Here is a 20570-nt window from a genome sequence, read left to right as displayed (position 1 = left end):
AAGCAGCTCCTATTTGCACAGGAAGGGGGAACAGACCAGGGATGTGTTCCAAGAGGCCAGTTTCTTTACGGATGTTTCCTAGCTGCTGTTTCAAGTTATTAAAATCTAAATTGACTTTTTCCCAATTCATGCAGCCTAAAACAAGACACCAAATGTAACACTTGATTCACCTGGGATTAAGAATAATTGCAGAGTGTTTTTAATGTGGGAGAGATTTCTATCCTAGCAAGTTAAGCTGTTTGCTTTATGGAGGCTTGTGGAATCACAGTTTAAGCTACTAATTCAGTATAATAAACCTTCTAAGGAAATGTTATTATGGAATGAGAAGGCATTCATGAATTTGAGTCTTCAGAGACTCTGTGTGAGTCTCTCTGCACTCAGTGCTTGGATGTCATAAGATGGCTTTCAGTATGCACCAGCCTGCTCAGACACTGTATATAAAAAAAAAGAGAAATCTACGCAAAGAAATAATTGGACACATTTGTCTGGTATGTATAACTGTTTGTGGTTTCTTATTAGCTAAAGAATGGTCAGGATGGTACTTGACATTTTATCCAAAATCTATACCAGCATGGTGCTCCTCTAATTAGAATGTCTCTGAGTCTTCTGTACATGTGTGGGTTGGGTGGCATGTAGAGAATAAAGTCATCAATGCAATACAGCTCCTCAGTAGTGCACTGTGCCAGTTTAACATTCCTTTAAGTGTTGTTCTGTCTTGCTGTTACATGTGAGATGATAAAACAGAATCGTAGAATGCTTTGGGTTGGAAGGGACCTTGAAGATCATCTAATTTCAATGCCTTGCCATTTGCAGGGACACCTTCCACTAGACCACATTGTTCAGAGTCTCATCCAGCCTGGCATTGAACATACTCAGGAATGGAGCATCCACAGCTTCTCCGAGCAACGTGTTCCAGTGCCTCACCAGCCTCGCAGTAAATAATTTCTTCTTAATATTTAATTTAAACCTACTCTCAGTTTTAAACCATTCGTCCTTGTCCTGTCACTACATGCTCTTGGAAACAGTCCCTCTCCATGTTTCTTGTAAGGGTCCATTCAGGTACTGGAAGGGGCTCTAAGGTCTCCCCAGAGCCTTCTGTTGTCCATGCTGAACAGCCTCAGTCTGTCTTCATAGGAGAGGTGCTCCCGTCCTCTGATCATCTTCAGGGCCTCCTCTGCACTCACTCCAACTGTCACATGTCCTTCTTTTGTTGGGTGCCCCGGAGCTGGATGCAGTGTTCCAGGTGGGGTCTCATGAGTAGAGGGGGTGCATCACCTCCCTCGACCTGCTGCCCATGCTCTTTTTGATGCAGCCCAGGACATGGGTGCTTTTCTGGGCTGCCAGTGCACATGGCTGGCTCATATCGAGCTTCTCACCCACCGACATCCCAAGGTCCTTCTCCTCAGCACTGCTCTCAATCCATTATTTGCCCAGCTTGTATATTGTGCTAGTGCACAACCTAGGTGTTGGACTTTGCACTTAGCTCTGTTGAACTCCATGAATTTTGCACAGGCTCACTTCTCAAGCCTGTCAAGATCCTTCTGGATGGCCCGTCCCTGCCCTCCAGTGTGTTAACACACCACACAGCTTGGTGTCACGGGAAAACTTGTAGAGGGTGCACTCAACCCCACCGTCCATGTCACCAACAAAGACGTTAAATGGAGCTGGCCCAATCCCAAGCCCTGAGGAATGCCACTTGTCACTAGTCTCCATTTGGATATAGAGCCATTGACCACAACTCTTTGAGTGACACCACCCAGCCAGTTTCTTATCCACAAAGTGGTCTACCCATCAAGTCCATGTCTCTCCAGTTTAGAGACAAAGATGTCATGTGGGATAGTGTCAAAAACTTTGCGCAAGTGTAGGTTGATGACATAACTTGCTTTCCCACATAAGCCATCACTGTAACCCCATCATAGAAGGTCACCAAGTTTATCAGGCATGGTTTTCCCTTATTCACCAATCACCTCTTTCTTTCCCCTGTGCTTTAGCACAGTTTCCAGAAGGATCTGCTCCATGGTCTTGACAGGCAGAGAGATGAGACTGACCAGCCTGTAGGTCGTTCATTCTTCCTTTCTTCCTGTTTTCGTCAGTGGAAACTTCACCAAACCCATGGACTTGTGCACCTTCAGGTTCCTTGGATGGTTGTGAACATGATTTCCTGCAGCAGACAGTTCTACATTCTCCCAGTTCCTGCCTTTGCCTTCTGCGACTTGGGTGGTGTGGCTGAAGTCATTAGTCAATTCAGACACGGTGGAGAAGTGTCTTTCCTAGGGCAGGCACACCTGGAATGTCTCAGGGGCAAAGCACATGGGATGTGGGAATTCAAGCTCCTAACCTTGAGAGCTATGAGTCATCTAGCTTCTGTGCTACTATTTGGTGTTGTGAAGTGTCTAGAATTGAGTTGTTTCAATTTTCAATCCCCTGTATCTAGAGCAGAGCTTTTCTTAGCAGCTCAGATTTCAAACAACTTTATTAAGAACTGACAAATATTAACTCTTGGTTTTTTGCAGTTTGTGTGACTAAATTGGGAAAAGAACAACAACAAAAAGTAAAGTCAATTACAGTGTCTTGAAGGTTCCCAGGCTTGGTCTGTGTTGGTCTCATTTTAACTTGTTTATTTACATGGGCTGCAGGTAATTCAAAAAGTGTCTGGATTATCAGAACAAAAAGTGTAAAGTACTGGGATTTAAGTTTTCTTAACTTGTAGTGATGGCTCCACAACACTTCTCATATTTTTATTTTCTTGTCAATATATAAAATAACTCCTTCCTTCTTTCCCTCTACTATGTTTTATTGCAGCTGTTCAGTGGGTTTTACTTCTGAATTTGTTACCATTTTTTAAGTCCCCAAAATAGTTTAAATGTGATATTTTTGGTACAGTAATTAAGCAGCATATGCTCATTACCAGTATTTGCAGCTTTAAAAAATATTAAAATAATTTAATTCAAATTCTACTGAGTTTTCTGAACCTGCCTCTGCATGTAATCCTATAAGGTAAGGGCAATCAACCAGCATGGCAACATTATGTAAAAACAGAGCCCTCATTCTGGAAGGTGTCTTCATTACATGCATGTTTTTAATACTCAGACTTTGGCATTCCTATCTGGTAAGCTGAAAAATATTTAAAATTCCTCAATTTCCCATTTTTTTTCAGGTAAAACTTCCCTAATTTCCAGTTCTGAGCTTCTGTATCAAACTAAGCTACTCAAATTTCATATGAACTACTATACAAGAGTCCCTGTCAGTAAACTGAACCAATTCTGAACAGAAGTCATTTGACTAAAAAAAACTTCCTGGATGATATCTCAGATCAGTGTTAGAATATAAAATCTATTCATGGTGACTTAAAAATTTGCAACCCCTTCCTACTATGTACGAAAAGAGACATGTCTATTTAAATAGATTTCCTTAACTTTAGATAAAATTTAGAAGGCAATTTTAATGAATTAGAAGTAGTTTCACAATTGGGTGCATAAATTCAAATCTACACTGCAGTTCCATCACTTTCAGGCAGTACTCCTGTGACCAAGTAAGTAACATAAACTTGTGAGTACATGAAAGGAAAGTAACAGGGAGCAAAAATCAGATTTTGCAGTGTGTCTTTTAAATTTTGTTGTTGAGAGAAGCACTTGACATAGTTAAAAATGAAAAGACATTTCAAGCACTTGGAAGCCTTCTTTATGTTGAGAATAACTTCTTTCAGAAGAGTTATGCATCTCTTGAAGAGATGAAACGTATCTAAATCCTTTGCAACCAAAACCCACTGAAGCACAAAAAACTGCTGTATAGATGAAATGTCCCTTATGAAGGCAGACTTGTGGCTCCAGGAGGACGGTTTTGTTGCTACAGGTACAAAAAGTATTTCTTCTGTGAGCAGCCTGTGCTGTCTTGACTAATGATTGATTTTAATGTCTAGTGATAAAAACTTGATGGTGATATTTTTAAGGGAAGCATGAAAATCCCCCAAAATACAGTTGGCAAATACTAACAGTTCAATAATGGGGTCTACTGGCCTGTTTCATTTTCAGAGTGGTCCTGGATGCACAGCATTCATAAAATCAGCAGTTTAAAGGCCTGCATGCCACAAGCCTTGATGGTGGAAAGAATGTGTCTGAGGTGGGAGGAAAAGACATCCTGTGGTCCCTACTAAAGGTATTTATTTCACTCTCACTTTTATGTGTTTTTTTTCCCCCGCATCTTCTTACTGAAGGGGGTAGTGTTTTGACTGAGGAAAATGTGATGTCCACATTGAAGTCCCTATGCCAGGTATTGTATAACTTTATTCAAGACTAGTGGTGCATGGAAAAACAACTGACAGGTACCTATTATCCTGTTACAGAAAAGAATTAAATGAAGATTAAATAAACACATAAAAGAGTCCCTGACTTCAGAAAACTTGACATTGATGAAACAGGCCTGATATTTTCTGCCCACCATTCTTGTACAGGGGGAAGATAATAGATTCAGGTTATAGTCTTTAATTGCTGATAACATGGTAGATAGAAAATTGTGGAGAAATTATTTCTAAATAGGTCCATGCTGCTTTTACTGTAAGTCACCTTACTGATGGTGTCTTGTCTTGTTTTGCTCCTTGCATGTAAATCTCATTCATCTAAAGGTTAATATTTAAGGTCAAAATCACCAAGTTGTAGAAGTTGCAATTCACTGCATTGAATTCAATTCAGTGAAGTGTTTCCCATAAGTATTTGTATCAAATGCTGCCTTTGTCCCTTGTGTTTGAGATGATGTCAAATGGGAGTCATTAAACAGGATTACAATGTAATTACTTCTACTTTTGAAAAGTGGACAAATATGACACAGTTTGGTTTCATATTTACTGCCATGTACACATTTTTTATTGTCTGCACTTGTTTTGTTTTCTTTTAAAATCATTTCAGTTCAAAACAGAAAAAACTAACAGAAGTGGTGTAACCTGGAAATTGGGATAAACTTTTAACAGAAATGATATCTCTCAACACTTCATATGACAGAGTTCTTCAGGTGTTACCTACAGGTGCTTTTCTCAGAAATCAGGTATCATTGTTCAGATAAACTGCTTCTACTCAGTCCGTTGCTGAAGAATGCGGGTGGTGTTGGCCACCCATCAATGGGCAATAGGGGGGCTACTCGGCCTGGCAGAATTGTTTGTCCATCTCTCCCAGAATTCACTTCTCTCTTTATTCATCAGAAGAAAGGTTTTTGATGACTTTACTCTCTATAACTAGTAGAGGCAGAAAAAAATTAACTGTTTCAGGAAGAAATTTGCTTTTGAACAAGTTTCTCAATCCCTGAGAATGAGTGCAACTATCAAATATTTCTATGCAATGCTATATTTCATATATTCAAAAATTTTTTTTCCTTTTTTTCTTGTGTCTTCATCTGTTTAGTATGACAGAGAAACCACTTATATTCTCATGTCACAGAATCACAGAGTGGGTCAGGTTGGAAGGGATCCCAGCAGGTCATTTGGTCCAACCTCCCTGCTCAAGCAGGGTCATCCCAGAGCGCATGGCACAGGATTGTGTCCACACAGTTCTGGAATATCTCCAGTGAGGGAGACTCCACAGCCTCTCTGGGTGATCTGTACCAGTGCTCAGTCATTGCACAGCAAAGAAGTTCTTCCTCATGTTCAGGTGGAACTTCCTGAACATCAGTTCCTGCCCGTTGCCTCTTGTCCCATTGCTTGGCACCACTGAGCAGAGCCTGGTCCATGCCCTGACACCTCCCTGCAGACACTGACAGACCTTGGGGAGGTCCCTTCTCAGTCATCTTTTCTTGAGACTGACAGGACCAACTCTTTCAGCCTGTCCTTGTAGGAAAGATGCTCCAGTCCCTTAATGTAGAAATATAGAATAAGAGAAAAATAAGGAGAGTTGCTTTTAAACCTCAAGATACTGATTTTGTTCCTGTATGTTTAGGAGCTTTTTTGAATATGGTTGTGTTAACATCATTAGGATCACACGAGATGTAATGTTATTCAGCATGAGAAAGGATATGGGAAACCAGGCTGTGATGTGAGGAACATGATTCAGAATTTCAGATCGTAGTGTTTACACCTCAGATCCTCCACTGAGCCTTCAGGTAGTTTGGTAATTGATTCAAAATCAGTAAAGATTCTACTTCAAAGAGCTGAAAGGGAGAAGAGAGTGCTAAAGCAGGAGGGAATAGAATTATGCAAGGTGACCTATTGAAAATTATATTGTAAATGCAGAAAATATCATCCATAATTTTTTAACTGTGTTCAGAGTAGGCAATTTAGATAACTAAGTGCATATAATTTCATAGGCAGTTATTTCATTCCTATCTCTATAATAGAAAAAAATGTTTTCCTTCAAGTTGAAGTTTAACAGTAGAAGAGCATATCCTTGTCTTCTTAACTCTGAAAAAAATAAAATATATTTTCCAGATTTTGAATGTAAAGAGTATAAAAACTGTAGCAGGATGTAATAGGAATGCAAAACCATACCAACCCAAAACCTACTACGTAAAACAAAAACCACCAAGCAAAACAAAACTCATCATAAAAGAGGGTAACTTCTTTATAGGTTAATTTTATTATCCAAACTCTGAGTTTACTTACGTGCATCAATTTCATATTATATATTTGTAATAAAGACATGAAAAAACAAAACTGCAACACACTGAATGTTCCACTCATTATTCTGATTCAAATCACACTTTAAGTATTTAATAAATATTGCAAGAGAAATAAAACCACACAATATACAACTTCTTATTCATTATAAATTCTACCTTTTAATGGCAACTGGAAAGACTGTAAGCCTAGAAAAGAAATTCTACTTTTTATCTTGTGCATTTAGGAGATATGAGTCATCACTATTCCTTTTTCACTTTACAAGGTCAGTTTGCCTTCTTCCTTATGTGCAAGAGTAGGCAGACTTCCTGAGAAGCAAAACAACACCAGAAAGATGCAATTATAAAACCATAAATAATAGCATAACAAAAATAATATTTCAGATGTAAACTCCAAGTTAATCTAAAAGCAGAATGACTTAGATTAAAAATCAATTAAGTTCATTTATTTTCTGACATTTTGATTTAAACTAAAATTTTTGCAATTTGAATATTCTATCCATTTAAAAGAGCTGTCTGCTTGCTTGCTCTGTGTTTAGCAAAATGTGCGCATTTTTTTTGCCTGTGTTGCTCAAGGCAACAGCATCTGGCACTAAAACTTTTCCTTTGCTAGTACTGGTCTGATGTTAATGCCCCACAAAAAAATTTAATAATCTGTTTAGTTTATATGAGAGTTAGATGCACTGTGTAATCTAAGAGTAAAAGTGGACTATGCACTAGTACTTTGTGATAGTTTCTGTGTAATAGCAAGTCCAGGTACTTCTCTTTTTTTATAAAATCTGTGACAGAAGGATCCAACTTCTCTTCCAGCTAGCTGAGAAGAAGTCTGTGGGATCTGTGGAGGGAACTGAACAAAATTAATATATTTTGCAAGTCAGGTCTTCAGTAATGTTCTTAGTCATCTGTGTGCTCTGGGAGAACCTTTATTCCTTGACAGATACATAACTTATCTGGTGCCTTCTTGCTACCGAGAATCCCTGTCACAGAGCTGATCTCTTGTGAAAAGAATATATAATATTACATTTTGTTATTTCTTTGACACACTGTTCTCTGGGTAATACCACATTCAGGAGGTATGGAATGTCAGAAAAGACAGAAAATACTGGATTGCCTGAAAATACATTAAAAATTAGGCTAATGATGCTGATATATAAGTGAAGGTAGAGAAGGCCAACAAAATTAAATACAACTTGTTACCAAAGTTATGGGCTTGTCTCATGTTTTCATGAAGGAGTAGCAAACCACAGTGGAATAAGGAAATGACAGTAAATCAAGAACTGCAGTTTATTCCTGTGCCAGTAAGTCAGTGTACTTTTGGGGAAAAACATGTACAGTTATAATTTTGAAAAGTAACTATTTCTTTCTGGAGGAGCTGTGAATCCCTGAGAACCTCTGAAAAACCTTACCATTGACTCAGCCTGAGACTCCAAGTTGGGTATTACACAAACACCCCCACACACTCACTTCCCACTGCAGCGCCAAGGACCCTGGTGTTTGTTTCCAAATCAACATTTTCGGTGGTTTCATTCGGTGAGTCAGGGCTGTGCTCAGTCAAGGCTTTACCCAGGAGTGAAGAAGTGGTGGTGATGTGACTCATTCAGTTTGGATGCAGTTCCCTAATTTTGAAGGAAAGACTTTGGAGGTCGAGATTGCTGCATTAAGAGCTGCTGGCACTTCTGTAAGAATGCTGTAGCTGCAACCTCAGTGTGATTATTTGAATAAATGTACAAGCCTGAGGGCAACATCCCTTTAGATGCCATTTAGGAGAGAACTTGAACTACTACTTGTTCAGTGGCAAGTACTTGACTTATGGTCAATGCTGCTTTTACACAAACAACTAAGATATCTGCTTTGTGCTTTTTTTTTGTGCTTTTCCCTTTTCTTAACTGGGATGTTAAGAAACACTTAAAAAATGATTTTTTAATTCTACTGAAATTTCGTATAATGATATTCAGTCATTACTAGAGAAGCTGGATTGCTTTCCTTGCATTTAGATTTGCAGTTATAAGTGCAGAAGCATGGCAACAAGATAATGGAATTTTTTAAAACTTTGAAAAGAAATTAAACTGTCAGCTTAGACATTCCAGCAACGATCACTGCAGTACCGTAGAATTTAAAAGCACATCATTACTTATGAAAGTGTAGAACATCATTGCAAACTTCAATTTTTCTTCTTCCAAAAGAGGTGGCAAACAAAATGGTTGATCACCTATTTTTCATGCAGTCTAGCAGAAATATTGCAGCTATGTATTTGGGAGCCTCTTGTGCTATGACATGCACTTTAATTCAAGTAATTGTTACTATTACCAGTTTTGAAGTCATGGGTATGAGATTGCTGTTAGTGACAAATAATGAATAATATAAGGAGGAGTGATTTAACTAATATTTCTTTTCTTTTTATTTTTTCATTTTTTTCTGAAGAGTGATATCCTTTCTGTCTTATATAAACCCAGAATATAAATCTTTGCAGAGAAACATCATTGATCTAGCAGGAAAGACAGTTCTTAATGGGAATTTCATTTTCTTTACAGGAAGCATTGAGGCTGTACAGGGTAGTGGCTGCAGCTGTCTTTCTGAAGAGAGCAGAGTATTTCTATCCTGCAGTGATTTCCTGTGCACACAACTTTGACAGCTTTAAAAACCTTTACAGAGTTCCTCTCCTTGAGGATGCGGAAGTGTCTACACTGTTACAAGATTTTAGAATGAAAACATGACATTGAAATTTTAGGTTAGCATTTTAGCAGATCTGTTGCATGTGAGTGTCTTAAACTGAAAAAATAAAATCATAAAAGCAATCACATTAAGCTAAATTTAAACAAATCCCTTTTCTCTCTCCAGCTAGCAGTATGATGTCAGACAGTAGCATAATGTAAAAAAATGATGATTGGGAAAGTGTCTGGCTTCTCTAATGCAGAAAATAATTGTCTAATTTGTATTTAAATACTTTTCATCAAACCGATGTTATCAACATTTATCTGATATCTAAAAGTGGGTTATCTTTGGATACATTAGGACATCCCTTCTCAAGTAAAGAGCTTATGGATGAGTACAACAATCCAGGGAAAAAGCAATAAAATATTTCAAAATGTATTACTTTTCTGGTATTTCAACTGGTGATGAAAGATGAATCTGCTCAGGGACACTGTCCATAAAGTGCCTTCTTTGTGTTTGTAGAAGCTATGGAAAAAAGATTGCAAGAAGAAACTGAAGAGAAGATTGCTAAATTATATGAAAAGCATTCTTCTGAAAATAAATAAATAAAGAAAGAAACATAGTTCATCCACAAGTGGAACAATGCATCCCAGTTTCTTTTAGTATCTCTCCTCTGTCCAGACTTGTTTAAGTCTGTAAAGTTTTGAAATGCAACTGTAAGCACTAAGAGAGGAGAAAACTCTGCCCTAAAAGAGCAATGCTCATGCCCCTACATTTTTGAGAAAATTCTCCTTAATTCTTTGCTATTGTTCATTATTTCTAATATAATACTGCCTTGATTTTCATCTTTCATAGCAGCTTACGCAGAATGGTTTCCAAATGAAATGAAGCAGTTATAGAATTAAAGTTAGTATCTAACAATAGGTAAAATTTGAGAGAGGTTTAAAAAGCTGCAGTTTTTCATAGAGATTTAATTGAGATTGAGAACATAAGAAGTGAATAATCTTTGAAGGCCTTTGGATATCAAGAGCAGCAAATAAGAAGGAATTTATATATTATCACTACTAATTCAGTCATAGAATAAAATAAGAGAATAAGCATTTGCTAGATTGCCTTGGAAAGTAAAATGATGTAAGATTTAGGAACAGTCTGGAACAAACCCATGGTGAAAAAACAGAAAAAAACTAAAACCAAAACCAAACTCCATCAAGCCTTGTGAACAACAAAAGACAAAAGAAGCTTTCCTTTCTTTTTCACCTTACTTTCTTCCTTCCTGCCTTCCTCCCTCCCTCTCTCCCTCCCTCCCATTTTGAGTTCCTTTTTGTGAACTCTGCCAATCTCAGTGGGAACTGTGTGAGAAGGTAGGAGGCAGCAGACTTGCAGATGGCGAGTTAGTTCTCAGAGGAGAAGACAGAGAAGACATGACGCTTCATAGAGTGTTATAAGGACGAGGAAGAGGAAATAATAACAGAATTATTTCACTGTCTTTCAGGCATGGCCTCTTACAAGAGTGTCTTCTGTATATGTTTGCAACGTGGAAGAAAGTATGAAATTAAAAATCAGCAAAAAGAGTCAGGAGTGAATTGAAATAAATGAGTTTTCTAATGCAGAATCCTGCTTTCCTCCTCTGAAAGCAGCTGGAATCTGGCAATTGCAGATTCCTTCTCCAACTTAGTGAAGATCCAGCAGTCTTGAGAGAGGCTGGTCCAAGACAGCCCTGTAGCAAATGAACCTGGGTGACATATGACAGCAGCCTCTGCTGAAACTGGTTTCTGAGCCTGTAAACCATCCCTGTTCACCATCTTCTCTCCCCTGCAAGTGGATGTTGTCCTTCACTGCAACTAGGGCACAGTTGTCTGTGGTGGCAAAACGGATGCATTATTTAGAACTCTCAATTTCAGCTGTAGCTATATGCTGACAAAAGTGCTGAAATCCACTCCTTGCACAGGAAACTTCACTTTTTTGTGTGCTTTCTCAGAGCGTGTCTGTTTGCATCTCATCAGTTCTGCCCATATCATACTGAGATAAATTAATTATGAGAACTATTTGTGTGATTTATACATTATGCAAACATTCTTACTGCACTTACCAATGAAAATGTTGTACTGTGGCAGCATTGTTTTACTTTGCATTGTTTTTAAGTAAGTTTAAAATTGATATTAGTACCAGAATCCCTGGTTTGCATGTAAACAGGAAAAATTAATATTTTTTTATAAGAATATGCCATCCTACTGACTTAAAAAAAGGTTCTGAGTTATTTATATTCTTGAATTAATATCATTGCAAAGAAAGCCCTTTAGTATAGAAGTTTTTTGTGTAATTAGTTTTTGAAAAGTAAAAATACGACCTTTGGTGTGGGGAGGGAGGTAGAAAACCAGAATAATTCAGCCAGGAAGAGACCTTTGGAAGACTAGTCAAATATCCTGCTCCAAGTAGGGTCAGCAATGGGATCAGACAAGGATCTATTCTCTTTTATGCAGTGAAAAAGAGGTTTGCCTGATCTGATGTGACCAGGGAGGCCATTGGCAGCTTTTGTAAATCATTTAAATTGGGAAGCAATAAAAAATGAAAACAATAGGCCCTTACAGGGGAATACATCCATGGACAACTAACTCCATGCAGAAAGCTGAGCTTATGGTAGAACCACGATGTGCAAATGCCAGGCTGACAGACAGAACTGGACACCTTGCCCAGCACAAGGGAGTGTCCTGTTCCCCTCCATCAATGGGATGTGGGAGCTTTCAGGGAGGGAGGGAAGTGATGATGGGGCACAGAATAGGAATTGTGAACTCCCTGCTATACCCATCTCATTTAGAAAATCAAATCTAAAAATTATATTTCCGAGGTGTGAGGTTCTGTCTTATGTGTTATGATCTGATTATTAAGAGATGCCTCTGCCTGAATTATGGTGCAAATGAGACCATGTGCCAAAGTCAATAGTACAGACGTTATTTAACAGTAAAATGTGAGGCAGAGAGATAGAAAGACATAGAAAAGAGAGGCGAGGGGAAGAGAAAGAGAGTGAGAGGAGACAGATTAAGCAGAAGACAGTCACCACCTGTGGATCCAGCGGCGTCCCACTGGTCCTTCTCCACCCTAGTCTTCTCCGTGGTGGTGGTCCCTGAGTTGTTCTTCTGGGGTATCACCTTAATATAGTCCACTTCCCAGGTATCCACAAGGGATAGATGCTATTCCCATAACTTGGGATGGTATGTATATAAGCAGTTGATTCCTTTCACATAGTCTGCCGCAATGGGAATTTTTGTCCGAATGCAGCAAACAGGATGTGCTAACCAGCCTTACCTCCATCAGGCTTGGAATTAGTGCCTTCCTATTGCAAACTCCTCTCTTCTGTTCTTATCTCAAGTTCCTGCTGTGGTGGCTTATCTTATGGCAAGTTCCTTCTGTGGCTTTGACAGTATTTGAGATAGGCAACTGTGATTTTTAAGTCTCTTACATTATGGCTGTGACATACAGTGGAGAATGAGGATAAGGATGCCTGCATGTAGCAGCCCTGTGCTTTTGTCAGTGATACCAAGTACTCCTTCCATGTGCCAGGTGTCATTGCTTGGACAGAATCACCTTTTTGGTGTACTGAGGATGTGAGTTTTGTCTCTCTGTGTACTGGATTCACTGGTCCAAACTAGACCACAGACTTTAGCTCACTACATTCCTTGGTCTGAGAGGGTCCTTGCCCCTTAAAGTTAAGGATGTGTCAGTCCAGATGGCACTGTGCCCGTGGCATGTTTGTGTGATACCTGTCCCAGAGGTGTGCTGAGTGGCTGGTTGGCACAGAATTTTGTTTCCTCTTTATTTGGGGAGGGGATGTATTAAGAACAAGTATTTCTGCTTCCATGTGTACTAGATGCAGTTGTTTGTCTTCTGGGGCCCCAATATGTGTGTGGTGTCCGTGTAAAAGATGCCAGTGTTTGCCGTGGAGATGGGATGTCACCATGACATCTCACTGAGCCTGATTAGCCTGTGAGGAAGAACAGGATCAGGCCATTTGTATTGTTCCTGTTTACTCAAGTGCTGTTTGTGTGTGTGCAGTTCCTGTAAAAGCACAGTTCTCCTACCTCTGTACATCTGTGAGTGCCTGGTAGTGTCTGTGCCTGCCTTTCAGAAATGAAAACTCAGCCCTAGCAGGTTGTGAGAGGAGAAGTATCATCCACTCCTGGAGTGCTCCAGCTTCATTAACTCCTTAAAGTGTTGGAAGCATTCCTGAAGTGGCAGGTGTGGGAGCCCAGTGTGTGGAGGGAACAGGTCCTTTTGCAAATATGCCCCAAGTGCAAGAATATTCTAATATTCACTTAAAGGAATAGAGTTAGCATCTCTAGAAAACAGAATACCTCATGAAAACATCAAGTTGTGTTGGCTATAGAGAAAGCAGAGACACAGGGGAAATAACCTAGAGATGGCCTGTCTACAATCTCTTCCTTGGACATGTCTCAAAATGTCAAGAAAAAACAAATCCAAATATTTTAAAAAAAAAATCACATAAGTAGTTCAGGCAGACTGTGGTAACAGATTACTGTAATTTTATATAAATGTAGGCATAGTTTCATCAATGACAGTTAAATCTTTGGAAAAAATACCCCAAAAATGTACTAATTCAATGGTCTTAGTAGGTCTCTTTTGGTTTGTTTTTCAGAATAATTCTCTGAAGAACAACAATTTGAAGAGGTTGAACCAACAGATGACAATACAGACTGATGACTACTTAAAAGTTCCTTAGGAATAGTGGCTGACAAATTGGAAAAAAAAACAGAGGAAAGGAATAGCTTAACACCTAAATACCAGCAGAAACTCCTGCTGAGACAAGTGTTCCAGGTTGGATAACTAAGATAATTACTGCTAATTACAATCCGTTTGTTTTTTTTTGTCTTCAATAGATAGCATAAAAAAACAAGTCCTTCAAATTCCATGGGTTTTGTTAAATTTCTTACCTTTTGTTTTTGCTACTTTTATTTATTTCACTTTATTGTTGTATCTGGGTGGGTACAGTTTTATCTCTGTCAAATTTGTGGGTGTCAAATTATCTCTGTCAAAATGGGTGTTTTTCAGGACTTTTCAGGACTCAGAATCAGATATTTTACATCCTGAATATACACTTACAAGTAAAATGCTTTGAGTTAACAGTCTTAGTGTCTTTATATTCTCCTGAATCATCTTCTGACTTTTAATGAAATATTAAAATTTTTTAATTAAATTATTGTAGGCAAAAAACTGTCTGCAGAATGTAAGCAGTGACTCTATTACACTGAGCCCCAAGTCTATAGGAAGATTGAAGAGTGGTGCTCTGAAGAGTAAACAGTCTCATTTGTCTCTGTGAGATTCCAGCTCTTACATGGTAGTCACTGGGAACTTGAGTAAACAATCCAAACTTCATCATGGAATAAAGAGGTAGAAAACTAAAAACCTGCACTAATTATCCTGAAGTGACTGCTTCATACCCACTCCCAAAACACAATTAAATAGGACAGCGGACAATTAAAAAAAAAGTTTCAAAGTGATTAGTGGAAATGAAATAATTCTCATTATGTGCAGAGTCTATTCAAGGCATAATGTTTTCGTCAGATTGTAGGGTGGTATCTTCTATGTGTGGTTTAGAGAAACAGCAGCCTCTGCTCTGCCACACTGATTGTTCTGTCTCTAAACTTGACTCCCACAACCTTGACAGCCTCTCTACTTGCCATCACTCTCATTTTTTTTAAAATAAATCTCACTTAGATTATGTCTGTAGGGCAGGGACAAAGGCAGCTGCCTATAGGTGCCAAACCTGTTCTGTAATATCTAGCTCACATGCTAGTGGGATTTTGGCCTTGAGAGCACAGATTCATGTAACCTGCAGCTTGGCTGGGTTTTGCAGCCTGTGCTGCACTTCTTGCTGCCACAGCCACATTGGATCTGATATTTCAAATATATATTTGCAGCATATCTAAGTCAGTTTTACTGCAGTGACTGCTATGACCTCAGAATTGGGGTATGCTCGTTTACAACCCACATGTTCACGCAACACTGCATTTACTTTGTCTGCTAAGACAGACATGTTTTTCTTTCCCATACCAAATAAATGATACGTTTTCTCTTATACTTGAAACTAGTTTTTCCTATTTGTCATCCCAGTTTCTATATCATCTACTCCCTGCCGCAAAACATTGACAGACCCTTGTTACGACCTGCCCCAGGAAAAGGGGAAGGGGGGTAACTCAAGTTTTATCAATAATTCCTTTGGGGTGGATTAAAGCGAAACGACACTAAATAATCGGTGTTTGAAAACATATATTGACAAGATTTATTTTAACAGTTTGGTATCAATAGGTATGTTAACATTTTGGGTGCTGTCATAACCTTTCTGGGGAGGAGAAAAATGCATAGGGGAGAGGAAGACAGGGTAAGAGTAAGGGAGAGCAAGAAAAGAAAAGAAGATGAGATAATCACCGCCCACTGGATCCAGCGATGTCTTGATCCGCAGGTGGTGGGGGGAGAAGGAAAAGCAAAAACCCCCGCCAAACCCCCAAAGTCACCAGTCAAAATCCATATCCTTAGCCTCTCCCCCAGGGCGGGGAGTTGTTTTCATAGGTTGGTGTCCCCCTTTTTGGCGCGGAGTTCATGTGGAGGGCGTGGTAAACTCGGCTCTTCCCGCCTTTTCGTAGCTTGACATCTTCTGCACTGGAGGAGGGGGGGGATGGGCCCAGTTGCCCATCAGAAAGTCAAAAGCTTGCAGAAGTCTCTTAGAATGCATAAATCATTAACTGTTCAGTCTCTGACAACCCTTACTCTGAAGGGTCATTGTTTCTATTATCACTTCCCACTACTTAAAATGATAGAGATTATATTTAGAATCCTAACTAGAATATCTTCATCCCTACAAAAATTTGGTGTCTTTCAATCTCCTTTTTTCCCATCTTACTCCTGGGCCAATACTACTGAAATGAATGAAAATCAGAGGCCTGGGGAAATGAGTTGAAAAGTGTTATTTGCAAATAACTCAGCAAGAAGGAAGAAAACAGGATCACTAAGAGAGTAGAAGCACAGAAAGGTTTCCTTGACCTCCCTAAACACCTAAGAGAACTGTTACTTAAGAAAATGGAGAAGTTAGTGTATTTAATTAGATTTGTTGTATTCAAGTGCTCCTGTACTAGCTGTTGTATGAACCCTCAGAATGGGGTGAGGTTGAAAAGCAGAGAAGCATAATCTTTCCTGACAAGTCTGTAATATTACAGAAACTATAATTTCTTGAGTGCTGCTGAAAATTTTTGCTTCTAAAATTAATGCTTGTCTTTTTTTTTCCAGGGTGTGTTCACTGTGACATTCAAAGGGAAGCAAAGTGCAAAGGGGCAAGAAAGCAGGTGTATTATAACACTATGATTCATTTTCTTAGAGGATTAAAATTCATGCAAGAGAAAATCAGTGGTGAAGTTATAGTACAGAATCATCATTTGCATCATGACAAGAATATGGAAAGGTTTGTAGAGTACTCAAAGTAAATCTAAATAGGTATATAAAGAAGGTACTCGATGGAGTAAAGTTGGGTAAATATTATTCTTCTAAATGTCTCTCAGGTATCAAAATTTCTCCAAATACCTTCAAGGGAACAAGCAGTCTCTATGAAGCTTATTTAGGAGATGTTTTTCTCAAAAATTTTTTTCCCCAAGAAGTTGAGTATATCTCACAAATACTGCTGATTTCTCAAGCTTAATATAGAACACAAGGATGATAAGTCCAAGGATAAATGCAAACAATTAGATTTTAAAACATAACCACTTCTTTAGCTGTATGTCCTTTAGCAGACTGGATTTGTTGAATTTATCCTTTAGGAAATACAATAATTCATTCACAGAATCTCAGAATTGTTGGAGTTGGAAGGAATCTCTGGAGACCATCTCATCCAGTCCTCCTGCTAAAGCAGGCTCGCCTATGGCAGATTGCACAGAATCACATCCAGACAAGTTTAGAATATCTCCAGAGAATGAGACTCCACAGCCTCTCTGGGTGATCTGTTCCAGTGCTGTCACCCTCATTGTAAACAGGTTCTTTCTCAGGTTCAGGTAGAACTTCCTGTGCATCAGTTTGTGCCTCTTGACCTATTGCTGGGCACCACTAATGAGTGGTGCTCATCCTCTTGACACCCACCTTGAGATATTTGTGGGCATTGATGAGGTCCTGTCTGAGTTGTCTCATCTTGACACTGAACAGGCCCAGCTCCCTCACCCTTTCCTCGTAAGAGAGATGCTCCAGTCCCATTAATCATTTCTGTGGTCCTCAACTGGACCTTCTGCAGTAGTACCTTGTCTTTACTGTACTAAGGAGCTCAGCTGGACATAGCACTCCAGATGTGGCCTCACAAGGACTGAGTAGAGGTGCAGGATCACCTCTCTTGACCTGTTCAGAGCTTATGTTAAGCTTTAATATTGTGTGTGTTCAGTGAGTCCAAGTTGTTGCATCTGTGCTGTCCTCTTTCTCCCAAGTCACTTATTCATGATTGTGACCAGAGAAACACATTTTATGGGGAAATGGGAGAGAGTAGAGGTGGTGTTAAAGTCAATTCCCTATTAGGTAGTGATAGTTTAAAAGTAAAATGTAGGCATAAAATTAACTATTTAAAGATCCAGTGAAACCATTATAAATAAATAAATAAATAAATAAATAAATAAATAGCTTCCGAAATAAAACAGAATCATTTGTGTTAACATATAATAATAAAGAAGACCGAAGACCATAATAAAGAAGACCGAAACCCACTTAAAAACCCCTGTAGTATTTAAGCTGCAAAGGCCCAGGACATCAGCAGTGGATGGGTGCTCTGCAGGTGTAAGAAATGGAGTAAATGACCAAATTATCCAAAGCAGGGGGCAATACACCATAGGAGATAAAAGCAGCCAAATCACCATAATAGCTCCTGCCTATATTTGCTAAACCAACAGCACATTTATCTTGGAAAACATGAAAAAAGCACTGGGTAAGAGATGTTTTACTGTATCTGTAGGAGCTACTGTATGTCCTACCTGTACCTGTCTTTCACTTGTATGAGTTACAGGTTTAATATTTTACATTGTATAAGTATCATGTCTTGGACTTAAGAGTTCAGCAGCTAAACACTGTAAATCAAATGGGGAGAAAATGGATAAAACAAATGTAGGAGACCTCTCAAACTTCATTTTCACGTCTGTGGTTTTCTCACTTCTGCTTCTAGGATGTGTTGTATTTGTATGTGTTGTATTTGATCTTCGAAATGTTGTCTTGTACAATTGGTATAATATGAGAAGTGTACTTGTACCAACTCTTTTTTTTCTGAAATAATGGAAATGTAAACAAAGGTAGAACAGAGATATCCAGGAAAAATAAATAGTTAATTAAAGGCTCCAGGGTTTTAAAATATAACGTGTTTGAATTACAGTGTAGATTTTGACTTTTAGCTAGGATCTGACTTGGAAATCTATCTATTAAAATACTATCAGGAGATTAGTCTGTCAGAGTCAGAGAAGAATAAAAGTTATGAGCACACAAAATTACAGCCTTGCAATTTATAAGTAATTTAGCACTGTTATATCTCAGTTTTTCAGAAAAGTTTAAAAAATGTTTCATTGCACCAAATATGATTATACAGATATGGTTTTCTTTAATGGAGACCTTGGGGTTTTGAAAATGTGTTCTCTTCTTCTCAGCATGAGCAATATAATTTCTTTTTTAAAAATATGAGATCATAAAAGTGTTCTGTCTAATATTCACAGAATACTCCATTTACGCACACATGTCTATATATCTATGCACAGGTGCTGACCTTTCATTTCTATATATTGTGTTCATCACAGGTGATTTCCAATACATGGAATTATCTGTAAAATTATGAATAGCCTGACATTTATGGATGAGTAAATCTGAAAATCCTTTTTGATACATACCCTGTGGCTAACACCAATTATGCAGGTAAGTAATCCAACTAAGGTTTTACTAAGCCATAGAAAGGAAACATGAAAAAGCACAGTTCTGTTGTGCATTACTCACTTTTTGTTGACCAATCCCATGACTAACTAGAGCCAACATAACTACTGAATTGCTAACAGTAAAACCTGACTTTTCTCACTTCATATAAACATACTGCAAGTTCTTTTAATGTTAGATCAGGATCCTTGGAAAATCCCACACTTGGTTTTGGGGAAATAGGATTTCTCTTCTGACCAAGATAATGAGACTTGATACTGCAACCAAGTGAAAATTAAGGAAAGCAAATACTAAGCAAATACCTAAGCAGGTTAATTAGTTAATTAGTTTAGCATTTATATTGGAGTTCTGTATGTTGCAACCTGTTTCTATTGTCATAGGTCTTTGCGCTTAGTAATTTGGAAATAGCCTGAATATACGAGCAGTAATCTGCTTACTAACTGTGCTATTTTTGAGCAATATAAAGTAACCTGTGCAGTATTTTATACTTGTTTTAAATTTTTAAATTTATTTATTTACTTGTTTGTTTTGCACATTTTCTCAGTCAATAAGTCTCTAGGTAGTGCTAACTAAAGATTATAAAACATCAGTGAAAGGCTTTTGGAAAAAGTTTTATTGAATTGAAAGAAATCAAGCATACTTTAATTTTTGCTTCAAAATTTCCTTAAAATGCTTCAGCTGCTGAAAGCTTCCAATTTCCATTTTGTCATTGTTGTTAAAACTTATTATTTCAGGTATTGCTAGTGATTACTTTGTAGAATTTCAGTAGAACAAGTGTGAAATTTCCAAATTCTATTTTATTTGCAGGCTGGCTACACATATGTCAATCTGTACAGGTTCTATTATACACCCACCTCTGCCTCTTAATCCAAACAAATATTTTCTTCTGTGATGAACAAAAGCACCACTAGGAAATGTAACATCTTGATAAAAAGCGAATTTGATATCCAGGGAGAGGCAAGGAGTGGGAACACAGAGTGTAGTATATAAGGAGTGAGTACATACACGTTTCTTAGAACAGCTTTCTCTTTAGGAATAAAAGTTCTAAGGAAATTTTTGTTGGAATTTTCAGTTACTTCATTCAGTTGAAATTACCACGTGCATTACGTGGAAAGGCTGTGGAGTCTCCCTCACTGGAGATATTCCAGAACCATCTGGGCACAGTCCTGTGCCATGTACTCTGGCTTCAGCAGGGAGGTTGGACCAGATGACCCACTCTGGTGCCTTCCAACATCACCCATTCTGGGATTCTGCATGAAATGAGCATTTTGCCTGAAGCTCCCCAGGATGTTACTAACCAGGCTACCTTTTTCCAACTATTGGGCTGTTGCAAAAGAAGCATCCATTGATACATTATGTCATGCACTATGGAATTT

The 20570-nt window shown here is 38.4% G+C and overlaps 1 long non-coding RNA gene across 2 annotated transcripts; it reads left to right on the top strand.

The window, feature by feature from the left end:
- Nucleotides 1-4050: 4050 nt before the first annotated feature.
- Nucleotides 4051-19173, top strand: LOC108493913. 2 transcript variants are annotated; one of them, XR_001873646.1, is made up of 3 exons: nucleotides 4051-4155; nucleotides 16546-16717; nucleotides 19065-19173. It is a non-coding gene; the product is annotated as an uncharacterized LOC108493913 (long non-coding RNA). The 2 variants fall into 2 exon arrangements; XR_001873645.1 differs by lacking the exon at nucleotides 4051-4155 and adding an exon at nucleotides 13950-14079.
- Nucleotides 19174-20570: the final 1397 nt, after the last annotated feature.

Source organism: Lepidothrix coronata, unplaced genomic scaffold (genome assembly GCF_001604755.1).
Source record: "Lepidothrix coronata isolate B3197 unplaced genomic scaffold, Lepidothrix_coronata-1.0 Scaffold21, whole genome shotgun sequence".
Taxonomy (NCBI): domain Eukaryota; kingdom Metazoa; phylum Chordata; class Aves; order Passeriformes; family Pipridae; genus Lepidothrix; species Lepidothrix coronata.
This window is presented reverse-complemented; position numbering and strand designations above follow the sequence as displayed.